The 16,951-nt window shown below is 38.3% G+C and overlaps 1 pseudogene; it reads right to left on the reverse strand.

The window, feature by feature from the left end:
• Nucleotides 1–3,219: 3,219 nt before the first annotated feature.
• LOC113048667 (serine/threonine-protein kinase WNK1-like) overlaps nt 3,220–16,951 on the reverse strand; it is a 28,361-nt pseudogene continuing 14,629 nt past the window's right edge.

Below are 16,951 nucleotides of genomic sequence, written 5' to 3' on the forward strand. Positions count from 1 at the left end.
ATCAATTTTGTGAAGAAACAGGTGTGAATCAGGTGGCCCCTATTTAAGGATGAAGCCAACACTTGTTGAACATGCATTTGAAAGCTGAGGAAAATGGGTCGTTCAAGACATTGTTCAGAAGAACAGCGTACCTTGATTAAAAAGTTGATTAGAGAGGGGAAAACCTATAAAGAGGTGCAAAAAATGATAGGCTGTTCAGCTAAAATGATCTCCAATGCCTTAAAATGGAGAGCAAAACCAGAGAGACGTGGAAGAAAACGGAAGACAACCATCAAAATGGATAGAAGAATAACCAGAATGGCAAAGGCTCAGCCAATGATCACCTCCAGGATGATCAAAGACAGTCTGGAGTTACCTGTAAGTACTGTGACAGTTAGAAGACGTCTGTGTGAAGCTAATCTATTTTCAAGAATCCCCCGCAAAGTCCCTCTGTTAAAAAAAAGGCATGTGCAGAAGAGGTTACAATCTGCCAAAGAACACATCAACTGGCCTAAAGAGAAATGGAGGAACATTTTGTGGACTGATGAGAGTAAAATTGTTCTTTTTGGGTCCAAGGGCCACAGGCAGTTTGTGAGACGACCCCCAAACTCTGAATTCAAGCCACAGTACACAGTGAAGACAGTGAAGCATGGAGGTGCAAGCATCATGATATGGGCATGTTTCTCCTACTATGGTGTTGGGCCTATTTATCGCATACCAGGGATCATGGATCATGCCCTTGAAATGGTTGTTTCAACAAGACAATGACCCAAAACACACTAGTAAACGGGCAAAGTCTTGGTTCCAAACCAACAAAATTAATGTTATGGAGTGGCCAGCCCAATCTCCAGACCTTAATCCAATTGAGAACTTGTGGGGTGATATCAAAAATGCTGTTTCTGAAGCAAAACCAAGAAATGTGAATGAATTTGTGGAATGTTGTTAAAGAATCATGGAGTGGAATAACAGCTGAGAGGTGCCACAAGTTGGTTGACTCCATGCCACACAGATGTCAAGCAGTTTTAAAAAACTGTGGTCATACAACTAAATATTAGTTTAGTGATTCACAGGATTGCTAAATCCCAGAAAAAAAAATGTTTGTACAAAATAGTTTTGAGTTTGTACAGTCAAAGGTAGACACTGCTATTTTTTTGAACACACCCCTTTCAACTAATTGCCCAATTGCACAGCCTTAAGAGCGTGCATATCATGAATGCTGGGTCTTGTTTGTTTTCTAACAATCTACTGAACCTACTGGTAACTTGTTTGCCACGTAGCAATAAAATATACTAAAAACCTTGATTATTCTGGTTAGTCACATTGTACTGCTATTATTTTGAACAATACTGTACACATTTAGGAGGACAGGGCAGAGTTCATGTGTACAGGTAGATGGATAAAGTGCAGGTCATTCACCTTCAAACAGAATCACCACCCACTCAATGATACTTTCAACCAAAACAACTCCTCATTCTCTTTCTACATTAAATGCAGTTTGGCTAGTATGAATTTAAATAATTATTGGACATACAGTATATGACATTTAATGGTGGATACAAATAAGAGTGCAGTAGTAAAGATATCATAGAGTAACTGATATAAAATGCATTTAAAGGGATAGTTCACCCAAATAGCAAAATTATGTCATTAATAACTTACCCTCATGTTGTTCCAAACCCGTGAGACTTCCGTTTATCTTTGGAACACAGTTTAACATATTTTAGATTTAGTCCGAGAGCTCTCAGTCCCTCCATTGAAACTGTGTGTACGGTCTACTGTCCATGTCCAGAAAGGTAAGAAAAACATCATCAAAGTAGTCCATTGTGACATCAGAGGGCCGGTTAGAATTTTTTGAAGCATCGAAAATAAATTTTGGTCCAAAAATAGCAAAAACTATGACTTTATTCAGCATTGTCTTCTCTTCCGTGTCTGTTGTGAGAGAGTTCAAAACAAAGCAGTTTGTGATATCCGGTTCGCAAACGAATCATTTGATGCAATCTGATCTTTATGAACCAGTTCACTGAATCGTTTTAAACCGTTCGCGTCTCCAATACGCATTAATCCACAAATGACTTAAGCTGTTAACTTTATTAATGTGTCACTCCCTCTGAGTTCAAACAAACCAATATCCCGGAGTAATGCATGCACTCAAACAGTACACTGACTGAACTGCTGTGAAGAGAGAACTGAAGATGGACACCGAGTCGAGCCAGATAACGAACAATAGACTGACTCATTCACAAGTCAAGAAAAGGTTGCATCGGTTTTCGGATCACCAGTAGTTCTTTCAGGCAGTTAGATTTAATAAACCGGTTGAAGAAAACGGTTCACCAGTTCTTTTGCGCTCGACGTAATAGCGTCATTGGCGATGATTGCCCTTGATTCAAGGCTTCGGTTTACCCACGCTCATAACATCAATTCAGAATCAATCACCAAAAGAATCAGTTCAGTTCAGACGCCCTGTGTGTCGGTCTGCTTCGTGCTGAATCACACAAGCGCAGTATCATCAGCTCTTCGGTTCTCGAATCGGACGTGTCTGACAGAAACGGTTCTTGACTCGTGAACGAATCAGTCTGTTGTTCGTTATCTGGCTCGGTTCATCTTCAGTTCTCTCTTCACAGCAGCTCAGTCAGTGTACTGTTTGAGTACATGAATTACTCCAGGATATTGGTTAGTTTGAACTCAGAGGGAGTGTCAGCCACATTAAAAAAGTTAACAGCTTAAATCATTTGTGGATTAATGCGTATTGGAGATGAGAACAATTTCAAACGATTCAGTTCGATTTGGTGAACTGAATGATTCGTTCGCGAACCGGATATCACAACCTGCTTTGTTTTGAACTCTCTCTCACAACAGACACGGAAGAGAAGACCATGCTGAATAAAGTCTCATTTTTGCTATTTTTGGACCAAAATGTATTTTCGATGCCCTCTGATGTCACATGGACTACTTTGATGATGTTTTTCTTACCTTTCTGGACATGGACAGTATACCGTACACACAGCTTCAATGGAGGGACTGAGAGCTCTCTGACTAAATCTAAAATATCTTAAACTGTGTTCCAAAGATAAACGGAGGTGTTACTGGTTTGGAACAACATGAGGGTAAGTTATTGACGACATAATTTTGCTATTTGGGTGAACTTTCCCTTTAAATATAATTAAATTTCATCGACTGATCCGAACTCTATGATAACTAATCCAGCATCCATTGTGAATTGAGAAGCAGAGGCAAGTTTAATTTATTTAAATTACTTTTATTAAGTTTACAAATAGGGTAACAAATGCTGTTTTATTGGAGCGCAAAGCGCAGTTTTATATGAAGCTTGAACATCCTATACTTAGTGCAAAACATACAGTTAAACATTGCCGATGATTCCCTACATGTTTTTGTTTGGTTTTCATTTTAAGTAACTCTTTTAATATTTTGTACAATGTTAAAAATCATACGGAAAAAAAAACACTGAATGAAAGTCGCCAGAGGAAATCTAGAAACTTAAAAGACAGCAAACAAGCGGATCAGATCGCAGTCAAAACAAAATAACTTAATGACAGTTCAGTAGCATTAAGTAAACATTGCTCTGTTGTATTTCTTTCCACAGGACAGTGACTAGAAAGCAGGGTTTCATTCAATATGATACTTTTTGAGTGAGTTTGTGTGCATTTTATTCTCTGTAACTAGTCTCATGCAAAAAAAAAAAAGAAATTTAATTTTTTCATCAAACTGAATGTCTATCGATACTGATTGGCTCATTTGCACATCAGTTCGCTACAAACGCATGTTTTAAAAAAAAGCAAAGTGAATGATAAAGATTTTTTTTTTTTTTTTATCAGTTTCGAAGGTGCTGTATCATTTACATCAGAGGTCAGAGGTAAATCTCATTTTGTTGTATATCCTGCACTGCAGTTACATTAGCGCCCTCTACAGTCAAACAGGGGGACCTGTTCTTACAAGCGAGAGCAAATTCTAACTTGCATCATATCTGGAACAGGGACATGGCATTCAGAAGGTAGCATTACACAGATTTATTAGTCTGAACACTGAGCAGGTTGGACCTCTTTGTTAAAGACCTTCTGATGTGTTCACAGTTTGTACAAACCAAACGACGTAAAGTGGATAAAAACGAGCTGTCTACAAATAAAGCATTGTGTACAAAGCAAGAGATAAAGGTAAAATGATCACATTTTAAGAGTCCATGAGAATCTAAACTGTACAGTTGACCTAAATTGAAGCTCCTGTACCAGACGTTTCAAGCAGACGGCACACTAAGCAGTATGTAACGAGTTGTAATCTACGTCCTTTCAGTAGTTAATTTGAGAGCATCTCCACTACGTTTTTGTACCCCAAATAAAATGCTCTAAGGATCTGTACATTTGTTTCTGGTGGATCAGCACTGTCATTAAAGTCAGTTTGACACTGCAAGTCTAGTATTTTTAATAAACCAAAGCATTTACAGTTTTACAGAGTTGAGATCCTCTAAAATGAAGCTACTGATCTGCCAGTACAGTGACTTGAGAACTTACATGGGCAGTGGGAGCTCAAAAGAAGTGGATTGATGAGAAACCAGTGAGAGTTAGTCAACAACAGTGCTGTTTTGGCAGAGAGTGGCATTCTTGTGTTTGTAACTGTCTTTTCCCACCTTCCTGGTCCTTTTCTGACTCATTGAAGTCACACTTTCCATCACATCTGTTGCTAAAATGTGTCTCTCCACTCACACCGGAGAGGGTTTAACACTGGATGGTGTCAAAACAGAGTACGCAGTGCTGGAAAAACATCTAAGCTATTGGTGGATTTGAAATATTTACAACATACTATATCCCCTGCGTACTAACTTTCCTTGTCCTGCGTTTCTATATCTGAGCCAATCCTTCACCTTCACAAGAACCATTCACACCTTTTGAGAATCCATCTGGAAAACAAAGACTGGTTGCCGATAGCATTTTAAATGACTCGTCTACTCTAGAAAGGGTGCACTGATGACAGACACACTTAGACTTGCACACTAACGTAGACTGATGAAGTATCTAAAATGGTTTAATCTAAAACAGCACTTCATTTTTGCAATATGCTAATGTCCACCCTCGGTGAAGTCCAAGTGCAGCACTCCAACCAAGTGCAACGCTTGAGAATCTCCGCTGCCTTACATATCAAACTCCAACCCCAAAAAACAAAAACACAAAAATAACGCAAGGCACTAGAATCTTCAGACAGCTCACTGGGTGCAGGGTAAGATTTGTTTCTTCAAGTACATTAATTGAATCCATTTTACATTCACATTTATCTAATGATATAAAGAAAGTACAAACGGGGAAAAAGGGTTAAAGTGTCTCCAATACGATGTGAATAATGAAATAGCTAGCCTTACATCTCATGAAACGCTAATATCCAAACCCCTCAAAAATGTCATGTTTTTTTTTTTGTTGTTGTTTTTTTGTCTACTTTTCTTATCTAATGTTGTCCAACAACATTTGTAATAATCACAGTGTTTCAACATCAATAACTGATGAGTAAATACAGGTCCATACAGAACATACTTTTTTGAATGTCTTGATCAAACTATCGTAAGAGGCCCCTAATGCTGCCATGATCAAAAAAAGCTGATAATTAACCATAGATTTAAAGCTTCACGGGTCTCCAAGGACACAAATTCTGTGACCCCCAGTTTCGTATCCAAACCCCAATCTAACTGATTTTTACACGGCACCTTGTGGTGTGGCCTGATGACAAAACCGGAAGAGGACGGTAAGAATGTGAACAAGCTTGATGGGATGCTTGTAGAAGCTTTGTAGTACAAACCTCAGGGGGCAGCTGAAAGGTCTCTGAACGTGACAAAAAAAAAAAAAAAAAAAAAAGTTCCTACCATTCTGCTACACAGGGCCGACTTGAAGGGCATAGGGAAGAAAAACCAACTAACCAACCAACCAAATGAATGAAATCAAAACCCTCATAACCCAATTTAAAAACAAAGGAAATCTTTACATGGATTCTGTCATTATCTAATAAAGGCCACGTCCTGTGTTTTAAAATGGGCTTTTTTCTACCATTGTAATTATTGCATTATTCCATGGCATTGCAGCAGAGGGTTTAGGGCAAGAGGGGAACAAGGACACTAGGTTTGACTCTTCGCTGCTCACCGTCACCCACCCGACCTCTGTTTGTTGACATGCTTGATGTATGAATTTATCAGGAGGACATGCAGATGGACGCCAGTGGCATCGATTCCATTTTAAGCTCAGCAAATCTCGAACCCCTTGACAAATGTTTGGGTCTGGGTGGTGAAGGATGCCATCACTACACATCTTAATAAAAATGGTCACACCTTCTTTGGCCATGTAACATTGCACACATCTTCTGTTATCCTTTGCATCATCTCTGTGGCGTATCTGTGAGCATTCATGGCATCTTCTTCCTCATCCATCCCAAAGGAAACTCTTGTGACAGAATCTCTGCAATGCAATCAAACGCTTGCCCAGTCCGTCCCCCTTCCTTCCCCCAATTTATGAGTTTTTAGGCCTGGCATGGCTAGGCCCTGCCCTACGTGGTCTTCAGGTTGGGTCCACCCGGGTGGCTGACTGACTTTTGCAAAGTGCTGATGTGGAACGTCTGTAAAGGTGTGGGGACCTGGGGGTACTGTCCCAGGGGTTGCGAGGTGGCCAGCAGACCGGCCTGGGTGTGCGTGGCCAAACCAGCCCACTGGGCACTGTAAGGTGCAGAGGGGTAACCGTACTGCGGCGTGGGACACAAGGAGCCCTTCAGGGCCCCCAGAGAGGTAGCGGGAGTGTTGGGCATGGGCGGCTGGCTGCTCAGAGTTGAAGCGATGCTTGGGCACAGCTGGCCTGGAGCGGAGTACTTACGACCCATATTGGGAGGAGGAACCATCTGAGAAGAGTAAAAAAGGAAAAACGTTTATTTAGAGCAAGGATTCTCCACTCAAGGTCTCAAAAAAATCTAAATCTCCTGCCTGTAACCTTCTATTAGACCCTGATTAGCTTGCTCAGATGTGTTTGATTAGGATCAAGAGCTAAACTCTGCAGGAAAGTGGACCTTGTTTAAAAGTTGTGATTTTCTCCAGAACAAAGTCTTACTTCGTAGCTGTGGCCCTGAGGAGCCACTTGTTGTTGGTGTTTGGAGCCTCTCTTGCTCTGCGACAGGGTCATAGCGTCCCTGGCCCAGTTGTCCACCAATTTGTGCAGCTCGTCTGTGAACATGCCCTTGCAGCTCTGGGACTGAGAGATGGGCGGCTGGTTTTGATTCTGACCATTTCCTGCCACCGTGTTGGTGCTGCTCGTCCCTGAGTGAAGAGAAAGAGAGGAAGAGAGAAGAAGATCGTAAAAGGGAAGTCAATCCAAAACAAGTCACACTGAAACAGCTGATACAATCTGAGGCCACACAGACTATATTAATGTGTCTATATTTTCATACACAGTTTCTCATGTTAGATTACATACACCTTATATGATCTGCAAAATGTTTGATTTACATTTGTTTTGTTTTTTAGTTCTGCCAGGTTTGACTTGATTCTGATATTTTTTTATATTTAAAAAAGATTTTACATGACACGTGAGAATCAAAAGTATGATATTTAAATTCAAAATAAAAATTTAACCTGGATATAAATAGTTAAATCATCAAAAGCTAAATAAATAGAGCTTCTGTCAGTAAAAGCAAGTTTTTTAAAATACTCAGAGCAATATATTGAGAACTAAACTGTTTGAAAATTAACAATTATTCCAATTTAGCTGTTATTTTGATTTGTGATTATATTAAAATATCTGTTATGCGGGATCTTCAGGACAATACTAAAAAAAAAAATGCCTTTTTTATCTCCATTTGAATAAATGCAAAACATATCACAGATAACATAAAGGGTATGTAAACTTTAGAGCACAACTGTATAATATAACGATATGGGTATACACAAAAAAAGTCATGGCAGTGAGGCGCTATCGAGCACCTGGGCATCTGCTCTGTTGCTAAAGTGAGGCTTTTATCACTCTGACTCCAGTCTGCAAAACAGGTCACGAAGACAGTATTAAAACACCATGTCTGGTGCTCTAGTGCTTCACATCTGCCTGGGCTTCATTATCATGCCTGGTTTTATTGCAACAAAAGAGGGAGCAAAAGGGTGGTGAATTGGAAATGGATTTACCATGAGCTCCAGTATTAGATTAAATTGAACTGCAATGTCTCAAAATTCATGGAGGCTAACAATATGAAACCTTTTTACTATTTAGAAGTGTAATTAGATAGTTGATTAGTACCTTTAGCTAAAAATCTTGATAGCACATTAATATTAGCAGGAAGTATGAGAAAATAAGCTTTTTAACTGAGCAGTTAATGTGAAGCAAGACGGAAAATTAGCAAAATTAGTGGAAATGCCTCAGCTCCTCCATAAGACGCATCACTGTCATGACTAAGAGATAACTTTCTTTAAACATGCACCGACATAAGCTGATCGGTCATTTATTTATTAACATATATGTGTCGAGGTACAAAGAGCTGATGCACTTGAAAAATATACTGTAAGTCAAAAATAAAGCTGATGGAGGAAAACAGTTACACGGTTAAAAACAAATGGCACAAATATCATCCGGCGACACAGATAAGACCTGTTAGGATAGTAAACAAAGCCCCTCCAGAAAGCAGCAACATAAAAACGACACACTGCGCCAAGACTGAAGCACCAAAAGGAAATCTGGCCAATGTAGTCCAGAGCAAGCCATGCTTTGAAAGAAAACTACTCCTTTTCCACCATGCTGGCCTGGTTTTATACGTTTCCATTGGTTTAACATGTAGTGGTTTACAGATAGATAAAATTGATCAAAAGTGACAATTTCAATATTTATGTTACAAAAGACTTCTATTTTAAATTCTGTTCTATTTTTTTTTTTTTTTGCTTTATTTGAATAAAAATTAAGCCAACACTTTCTCAATTTTGAGGACTGTAATGTAAAAAGTCTTATTGTCAATATTATAATGTGTAAAAAAACATCAACTATATTTTGAATTAGACTAATTTAAGTATTTATGCATTACAGTAGAATTTGTACTGAATTAAATGTTAATTTAAATTTAATTCTAATTACATTTTATCATAAATCTAAAAGTAATGTGTCCAGAAACTATTATTTATTTATTTATTTAAGAGAAATAATATTATATATATATATATATATATATATATATACAGTATTGTTCAAAATAATAGCAGTACAATGTGACTAACCAGAATAATCAAGGTTTTTAGTATATTTTTTATTGCTACGTGGCAAACAAGTTACCAGTAGGTTCAGTAGATTGTCAGAAAACAAACAAGACCCAGCATTCATGATATGCACGCTCTTAAGGCTGTGCAATTGGGCAATTAGTTGAAAGGGGTGTGTTCAAAAAAATAGCAGTGTCTACCTTTGACTGTACAAACTCAAAACTATTTTGTACAAACATTTTTTTTTTCTGGGATTTAGCAATCATGTGAATCACTAAACTAATATTTAGTTGTATGACCACAGTTTTTTAAAACTGCTTGACATCTGTGTGGCATGGAGTCAACCAACTTGTGGCACCTCTCAGCTGTTATTCCACTCCATGATTCTTTAACAACATTCCACAATTCATTCACATTTCTTGGTTTTGCTTCAGAAACAGCATTTTTGATATCACCCCACAAGTTCTCAATTGGATTAAGGTCTGGAGATTGGGCTGGCCACTCCATAACATTAATTTTGTTGGTTTGGAACCAAGACTTTGCCCGTTTACTAGTGTGTTTTGGGTCACTGTCTTGTTGAAACAACCATTTCAAGGGCATGTCCTCTTCAGCATAGGGCAACATGACCTCTTCAAGTATTTTAACATATGCAAACTGATCCATGATCCCTGGTATGCGATAAATAGGCCCAACACCATAGTAGGAGAAACATGCCCATATCATGATGCTTGCACCTCCATGCTTCACTGTCTTCACTGTGTACTGTGGCTTGAATTCAGAGTTTGGGGGTCGTCTCACAAACTGCCTGTGGCCCTTGGACCCAAAAAGAACAATTTTACTCTCATCAGTCCACAAAATGTTCCTCCATTTCTCTTTAGGCCAGTTGATGTGTTCTTTGGCAAATTGTAACCTCTTCTGCACATGCCTTTTTTTTAACAGAGGGACTTTGCGGGGGATTCTTGAAAATAGATTAGCTTCACACAGACGTCTTCTAACTGTCACAGTACTTACAGGTAACTCCAGACTGTCTTTGATCATCCTGGAGGTGATCATTGGCTGAGCCTATGCCATTATGGTTATTCTTCTATCCATTTTGATGGTTGTCTTCCGTTTTCTTCCATGTCTCTCTGGTTTTGCTCTCCATTTTAAGGCATTGGAGATCATTTTAGCTGAACAGCCTATCATTTTTTGCACCTCTTTATAGGTTTTCCCCTCTCTAATCAACTTTTTAATCAAAGTACGCTGTTCTTCTGAACAATGTCTTGAACGACCCATTTTCCTCAGCTTTCAAATGCATGTTCAACAAGTGTTGGCTTCATCCTTAAATAGGGGCCACCTGATTCACACCTGTTTCTTCACAAAATTGATGACCTCAGTGATTGAATGCCACACTGCTATTTTTTTGAACACACCCCTTTCAACTAATTCAACTAATTGCCCAATTGCACAGCCTTAAGAGCGTGCATATCATGAATGCTGGGTCTCATTTGTTTTCTGAGAATCTACTGAACCTACTGGTAACTTGTTTGCCACGTAACAATAAAAAAATATACGAAAAACCTTGATTATTCTGGTTAGTCACATTGTACTGCTATTATTTTGAACAATACTGTATATATATATATATGTTGCATTAAACTGATCAAAATAGTTTAAGATTTTTACAAGTAAATGCTGTTCTTTTGAACTTTCTATTAATCAAATAATCTGAAACTATTTTCAGTGTTTCACAAAAATATTAAGCAGAACAACTATTTTCAATATTATAAGAAGAAATTTATAAATTAGATAAAGTTGTAATAATGTTTCACAATAATACTGTACTTCTAATCAAATATATGCAGCCTGGATGAGCATAAGATACTTCTTTAAATCATTACATATTGTCTATGTTGCAATATTCATAAAATCTGAATATAGATTTGGCAAAAAATAAATAAAAATGTTTCACCAGCCAAGCACTAGCACCACCTGGTGGATAAAGGGTAAGGGAGAGGTGGAGATTCCACACACAGCTTGACTTCAGCATTAACTTTCATTGACTTCCATTCACTGTCCTGTCTGTGAAAACCTACCGTTCTGTGTGCTAAATGTGAGCTGTATTCTCTCAGTATGGTGATTTGTGCATTGGATAGTGATTATGCCTTGTGCACAGCGAAGGGGAAATCAGCCAGGTCTCATTAGAGCCTTGTAATTGGTGAGAAACTCCATCCAAACAGGATGAGGTCGATGTGCAGTTAAGCAGGATGAGTCTTAAGGGGATAAAGGAAGAGTGCAGAAGGGAGTCTGGGGCTTCAAATTGGCTTGTGCATAATGGGATGAGTCCATTTAGAGTGCATTAGTGTCGCATCGTTGCATGGCGAGGCGTTTATCTAGAGTGATTTCTGGTTCGGATTCAAATTTAGGACAGTGTTTATGTGTGAGTTTAATTTGAGAGTGAAAACATACGTGACGTGCCACACTTTATAAACACAGGAATGGGTCATCACAGGAAAGAATGCTCAAGTCAGCCTGAGAGCTTAGCGGGAAAACCAGTTTCAACAGGCCACAGGACATGAAGCGAGAGGAGACGACAGGAAAGAGAGGGAAGGATGTTAAAAAAAAGAGAGATAATTACTACAAAGTTGGTTGCAGGGGCACACTTTTTTCATCATCTTCCCTGAAGCATGGAGAGAACGGTGGGATTGGAGAGAATCAGTGTTACAGTAACTCCACGTCCAACACAGTGCATTATGGGAGTGTATCAGAACATGCTAGTCTAAAACCTGAAGTCAAGCCCTGATGGCTGCTGATACTCAGTGAAGTCTGTGGCCAAAGCCAGGGATCATTTGTATGAACATTGTGAGGGCAGCTAAAAAAATGTGAGATGATGTGTGAAAGTACTGTATCTGCACTGAGGGACGTGAAATCTTTTTTTTTATTATTATAAAACAGAGAAGGACTAAGGAAAAACACATCAGATTTAAGATCGATGCAGTGACTTGCCTAGTTCAGAGAAATATTAGTCACTGTGTCAGGTGTTTTCAGTTCACTCCTTTCAAGAGATTCATTTTATAAAAATGTGTAGAAATGACTACGTAAATAATATGAGGAAATCAGAACAATAAATTGCAGGTTCACACTGCATGTATAAGAGAAGGAACAGCCAATCAATACTGCAAAAACATTATGTGATAATACTATATTTACAATAAAGTAATTGTTTTTGCATTATCATGAACTAACAAACTAAAAATCTTAAACTAAAACTATTAAAAATTGTCAATTTTTGACAATTGAAAAAAGTTAAAAAAATAATACATAAAACTTAAATATTAAATTAATATAACAATATTAAGCTTAAAAACAAACACTAAAAAAAGAGATCACAATATACATCACAATATAACTATAAATTAAATATTAAATTATTACAAATAATAAAAAAAGACCACATACAATTATTAAAAATAATTAAAATGAAAACTAAGAAAATGCACTATTAAACTTATTAAACACAATTTATTAATCTAGGCTCATGTTAATTAGTAATTAGTAATATATATATATATATATATATATATATATATATATATATATATATATATATATATATATATATATATATATAATACTCTGCTACTCTTCACTGTAAATTCTAATACTGATTCATACAACTTGAAATTATTATTTTAGCATATGCTGAAATTATATTTACCTATATTAATAATGTTTATTATTAATATACATGATACATTTTTATTAAGTAATGATTTACAAGCTTAAATTGCAGTGTTACCAGAATATGGACCACTAATAATTACAATAATTTAACAAACTAATTTATGGCATTCAGCCATAAAAAGATCTCATTGTGAAAGTGATGTACATTTTCCTGCTTCCTAAATGCAAGCCATATTGCTTGGGACGCTGTAAAATGCAGCATGTTATTCATCTTTTTAATTACCGGTATTAGTAATAATCTTTAGCAATTTTGACATTCTGTTAATATTTTAAACCAAGCTGAAGCAAATATGAGGGAAAATATTAAAACTAATAAAATGAATTACAAATGACATGACAAGTGTCAATTGTGAACACAGCTGAATTAAAATAATTAATGGACCTCATAGGCTACACTAGTGCATTATGGGATAGGAACGATATCCATTAAGCAATGGGCACAAGTTGTTTTTAAAATTCATGACACAATGTCTGAGATGATCAGCCAATCAGAAGGCTTGGCAGATTCAAGAACTAATCACATGACATTATATGAAAGAGAAAAAAAAAAAGCGTTACACACAAAGAGCCAAGCAGGGCGTACTCAGAAAACGCGTCCTCCTGCCACCTGGTTTGAAGGTCACTCTCTCCGACCCACAGCTGAACTTTACACAGCCTGTGGTACAAAAAGAGGGAAAGAGAAAGAGAGAGATGGAACAGAGGAAGAGACAGTGAGAGAGAGAGAGAGAGAGAGAGAGAGAGAGAGATGGAGCAGATAGTAGAGAGAGAGAAAGGAAACATACAAATACACAGTGAGAATGGTAACAGAGGTCATTAAGCCATGAATTCCTGACAGATAGAGAGAGTGAAGGAGGTGAAGGAGGGGAGGAGTGGCCCTGGGTGGGTGAGCGTCGAGCTGTACAGAAAAGAAGAAGAGGAAAAGGGCCCTGGAAGCACAAGCATCAGCTCTGCAGCTTCATCCAAACCAAAGCGTGCAAAGCAAATATTCCTATGTTCAGAGTCAATTCATCTGCACTACCACAAACAGGGCCGATACGAACCACCTCAAAAACCATAAGAACATCAGAGCGGAAAATAACATTTGAATGACTGCTGGACTAAAGTTTCTTCCCACTATGTCATCCTGAAGTTGTCTCCCCAAATGTGCAAGAAATCAGCCACAGCTGGTTTATGTGACTAAAACATCCAAAAATTAGGAAAAAAAAAAACTATTTTTGGGATTGACAACCACTTGAATACTGTGTCTGTATAAACGTGCAACAGGAGTCAAGCCCGTATTCATTATCAGTATTTGGCCAGTGATCAAAGTCATATCTAAGATCATGGCGACGTCTATTAAACTGAAAAGTCCTGTCACTTTTTGACATGGCAAGAGTCTAATTGACAGATGACCTAGAGCTCAAATCTTCATTAACCGACAGCTGCTTTTATATTTAAATTAAATGTGCGCAGAACACAGAACTTTACGGGAGCAGAGACAGGATCTAAAACCTGACACACAGCTCTTATTCTCCATCACTGTTAGTTACTCAAACCACACATGAAAACATGCAACACACGATAGACACACTGCGGTTGAGACTCCTGAAAATGTACAGGTGTGAACGTAACCGTATTAACGACTCAAATACAGGATGGACAACCGCACTCTGCTGCTGTGTGAACATGATTCAGTATGTTATTAAGGAGTGGGCAATATACAGATTGAAATTAGTCACAAATACCATAACTTCTGGCATAAATTTGCAAAGAAGGTGAAGCACCAACAGTTGTCCTTAATTTCAAAATAAGCAAATGCTTACCATTTTAAACTTAAAGAGAAATAAATAAATAAAAAAACTTATAAATTATAATTTTGTCGATAAAGTTTGGATTTATTTTATACAAATGATTACATTCAAGTTAAAGCTGCAGTCGGTAACTTTTGACGCTCTAGCAGTTAATAAACAGAACTGCTTGCGTCTCGCGGAAGAACATCGTAGCTGGAACTACTTCTCTCTGTTTATGTCTATGAAGAATCACAAAGGTACTAAGTTACTCCGCCGTGGTACCCCCGAAGCATTCTAAAATAGTCTGAATATAAACACTTATTATAGGTGCACCCTAGTGATTCAGGACAAGCTAAAAACACGGTTTGGAAAATGGATTCATGCTGTACTCACTTATTATATACATTTTTCTACATTTTAAACACAAACAAAGTTACGGACCGCATCTCTTTCAGATTGGTTGTTTTTTACCGGGAGCGCATGACTTTCTGCAAATGGCAATAGGACACTGGGAGGAGCCAGAGGAGCTTGATTTTTTCACAGATTATCTGTCTCATATTCTACTGTCAGGACATAATGACAGGTTTAACAAATATGAAAAAATATATATATTTACAAAAGTTACCTACTGCAGCTTTAAGATCCAGTTTAAGATTTTATTTCAGTGGTTAAAATATGGTTAAAAGTTTTACTTTGCAATTTACATGAAATTATGGACACTGTGATCTTGTTATAGACCAAATTGTGAGAATGTTTTGTTTTCTGCTTATTGCCCACCCCTAATCTCCATTTATCGTTGTTACTTTGTGTTTCAAAAAACAAAACAAGACACAGGGTCAAGCTTCAGGCTGTGATGTGTTAGGTTTCTTTATTTTTACCTTGCGAGGTGACACACAAACTGGGCGCAGAGAGCGTGGCATCACTGGTGTAAGCGGAGCAGAGGTTCTCACTAGAAGGGGAGGGTTTGAAGGACTGAAGCAGAGGGCTGCTCCCCCCATCTATCATCCCCCCAGGGGCCAGGAAGGCCTGCGGAGGCGGATACATGGAGGGAGCGCTCTGCGTGGATAAAGTGCTGGTTGCTGTAAGACCACAGACAAAAACACATACATACAGAAGCGCTGATCAGAGCCGGGACACAGACACAGATTTGAAGTTGCAGGGACTGAAGGCACAAAATCTTCTTAAAAGTGAAGTTAAGAAATTTCATAAATGCAGTTCTTGAAAAATTCTTGAAGGAATAGTACACTTCAAGAAACTTGGAGAAAACAAAATTATTTTACTGATTTTTTTTTCTTTTTTTTTTAAGTTTTATCCATTGAAGATTTTTAAGAAATATTCTGTATTCCCAAAAACTTTTCTTAACTTCACTCTTAAAATAGAAAATAAGAAGAAAACACCAGTTAAGAAGAATATCATTTTTAAGAATGTTTTTTAAAACCAACCCCTGATTTGCACAAAAAGACAAAGCAGAACAAGTGAATACCTGGCAGTACAGGACTCTTGCTGCCCTGTGAGCTACTGCGGCTAGATTTGCTGCTTTTACTCTTAGTGGGACGTCGTCTGCGGCCGGTTGGGTTTACAACAGGAGGGTTGACCATAGCGGGAGGTGCTTTACCCAAACGAGTGAACAGTGCTTCAATCTCTGCCTTCTGCCTGGTGTACAGAGCCTGACTCTCCATCATGTGCCTAGGAGGACAGTAAGGAAGTTATGATTACTCCACATATCTTTACCTGTTACAATATCTTAATCAAAAACAAACATACTTCTCTCTCAACTTGCTGACTTCTTTCTTAAAGTCTTCATCTTCCAACTCTGAGTCATTGTCGCTGCTGAAGTAGGAGCTGACCGAGTTGTTGAGGGTCCCGGGACTTGGACCGTTTCCAACAGCTGGATGGGCTGGAGGTGCTGGCTGGGGTTCTGGGGTTTGTAAGCTAGCCACAAGAGCCTCGTCCTGTGATCTGCTCACTGAGAAACGCCCCACCTTTGTGTCCGTCTTGGTGGTTACCTGGAAACGGCCAATGGTGGTGGGCTGGGGATGGGTTGTCGTCTGATTGGGGAGAGCAGGGAGGCCATCAACCTCATCTACTTTCATTTCTCTAAGTGGAGAGGAGGTTCGGTGTAGGGTGTTCTCAGGGCTAGAGAGACTAGAGGAGGATGATGAACAGGAGGAGGTGGTGGAGGAAGAAGATGTGGAGGATGAGTCATGGGAGGTGGTGGGAGCCTGTAGGGCGATCTCATCAGGAGCCGCTGACACCTGAACAAAAGAGAGATCAA

The sequence above is a fragment of the Carassius auratus genome, chromosome 29 (assembly GCF_003368295.1).
Source record: "Carassius auratus strain Wakin chromosome 29, ASM336829v1, whole genome shotgun sequence".
Classification (NCBI taxonomy): domain Eukaryota; kingdom Metazoa; phylum Chordata; class Actinopteri; order Cypriniformes; family Cyprinidae; genus Carassius; species Carassius auratus.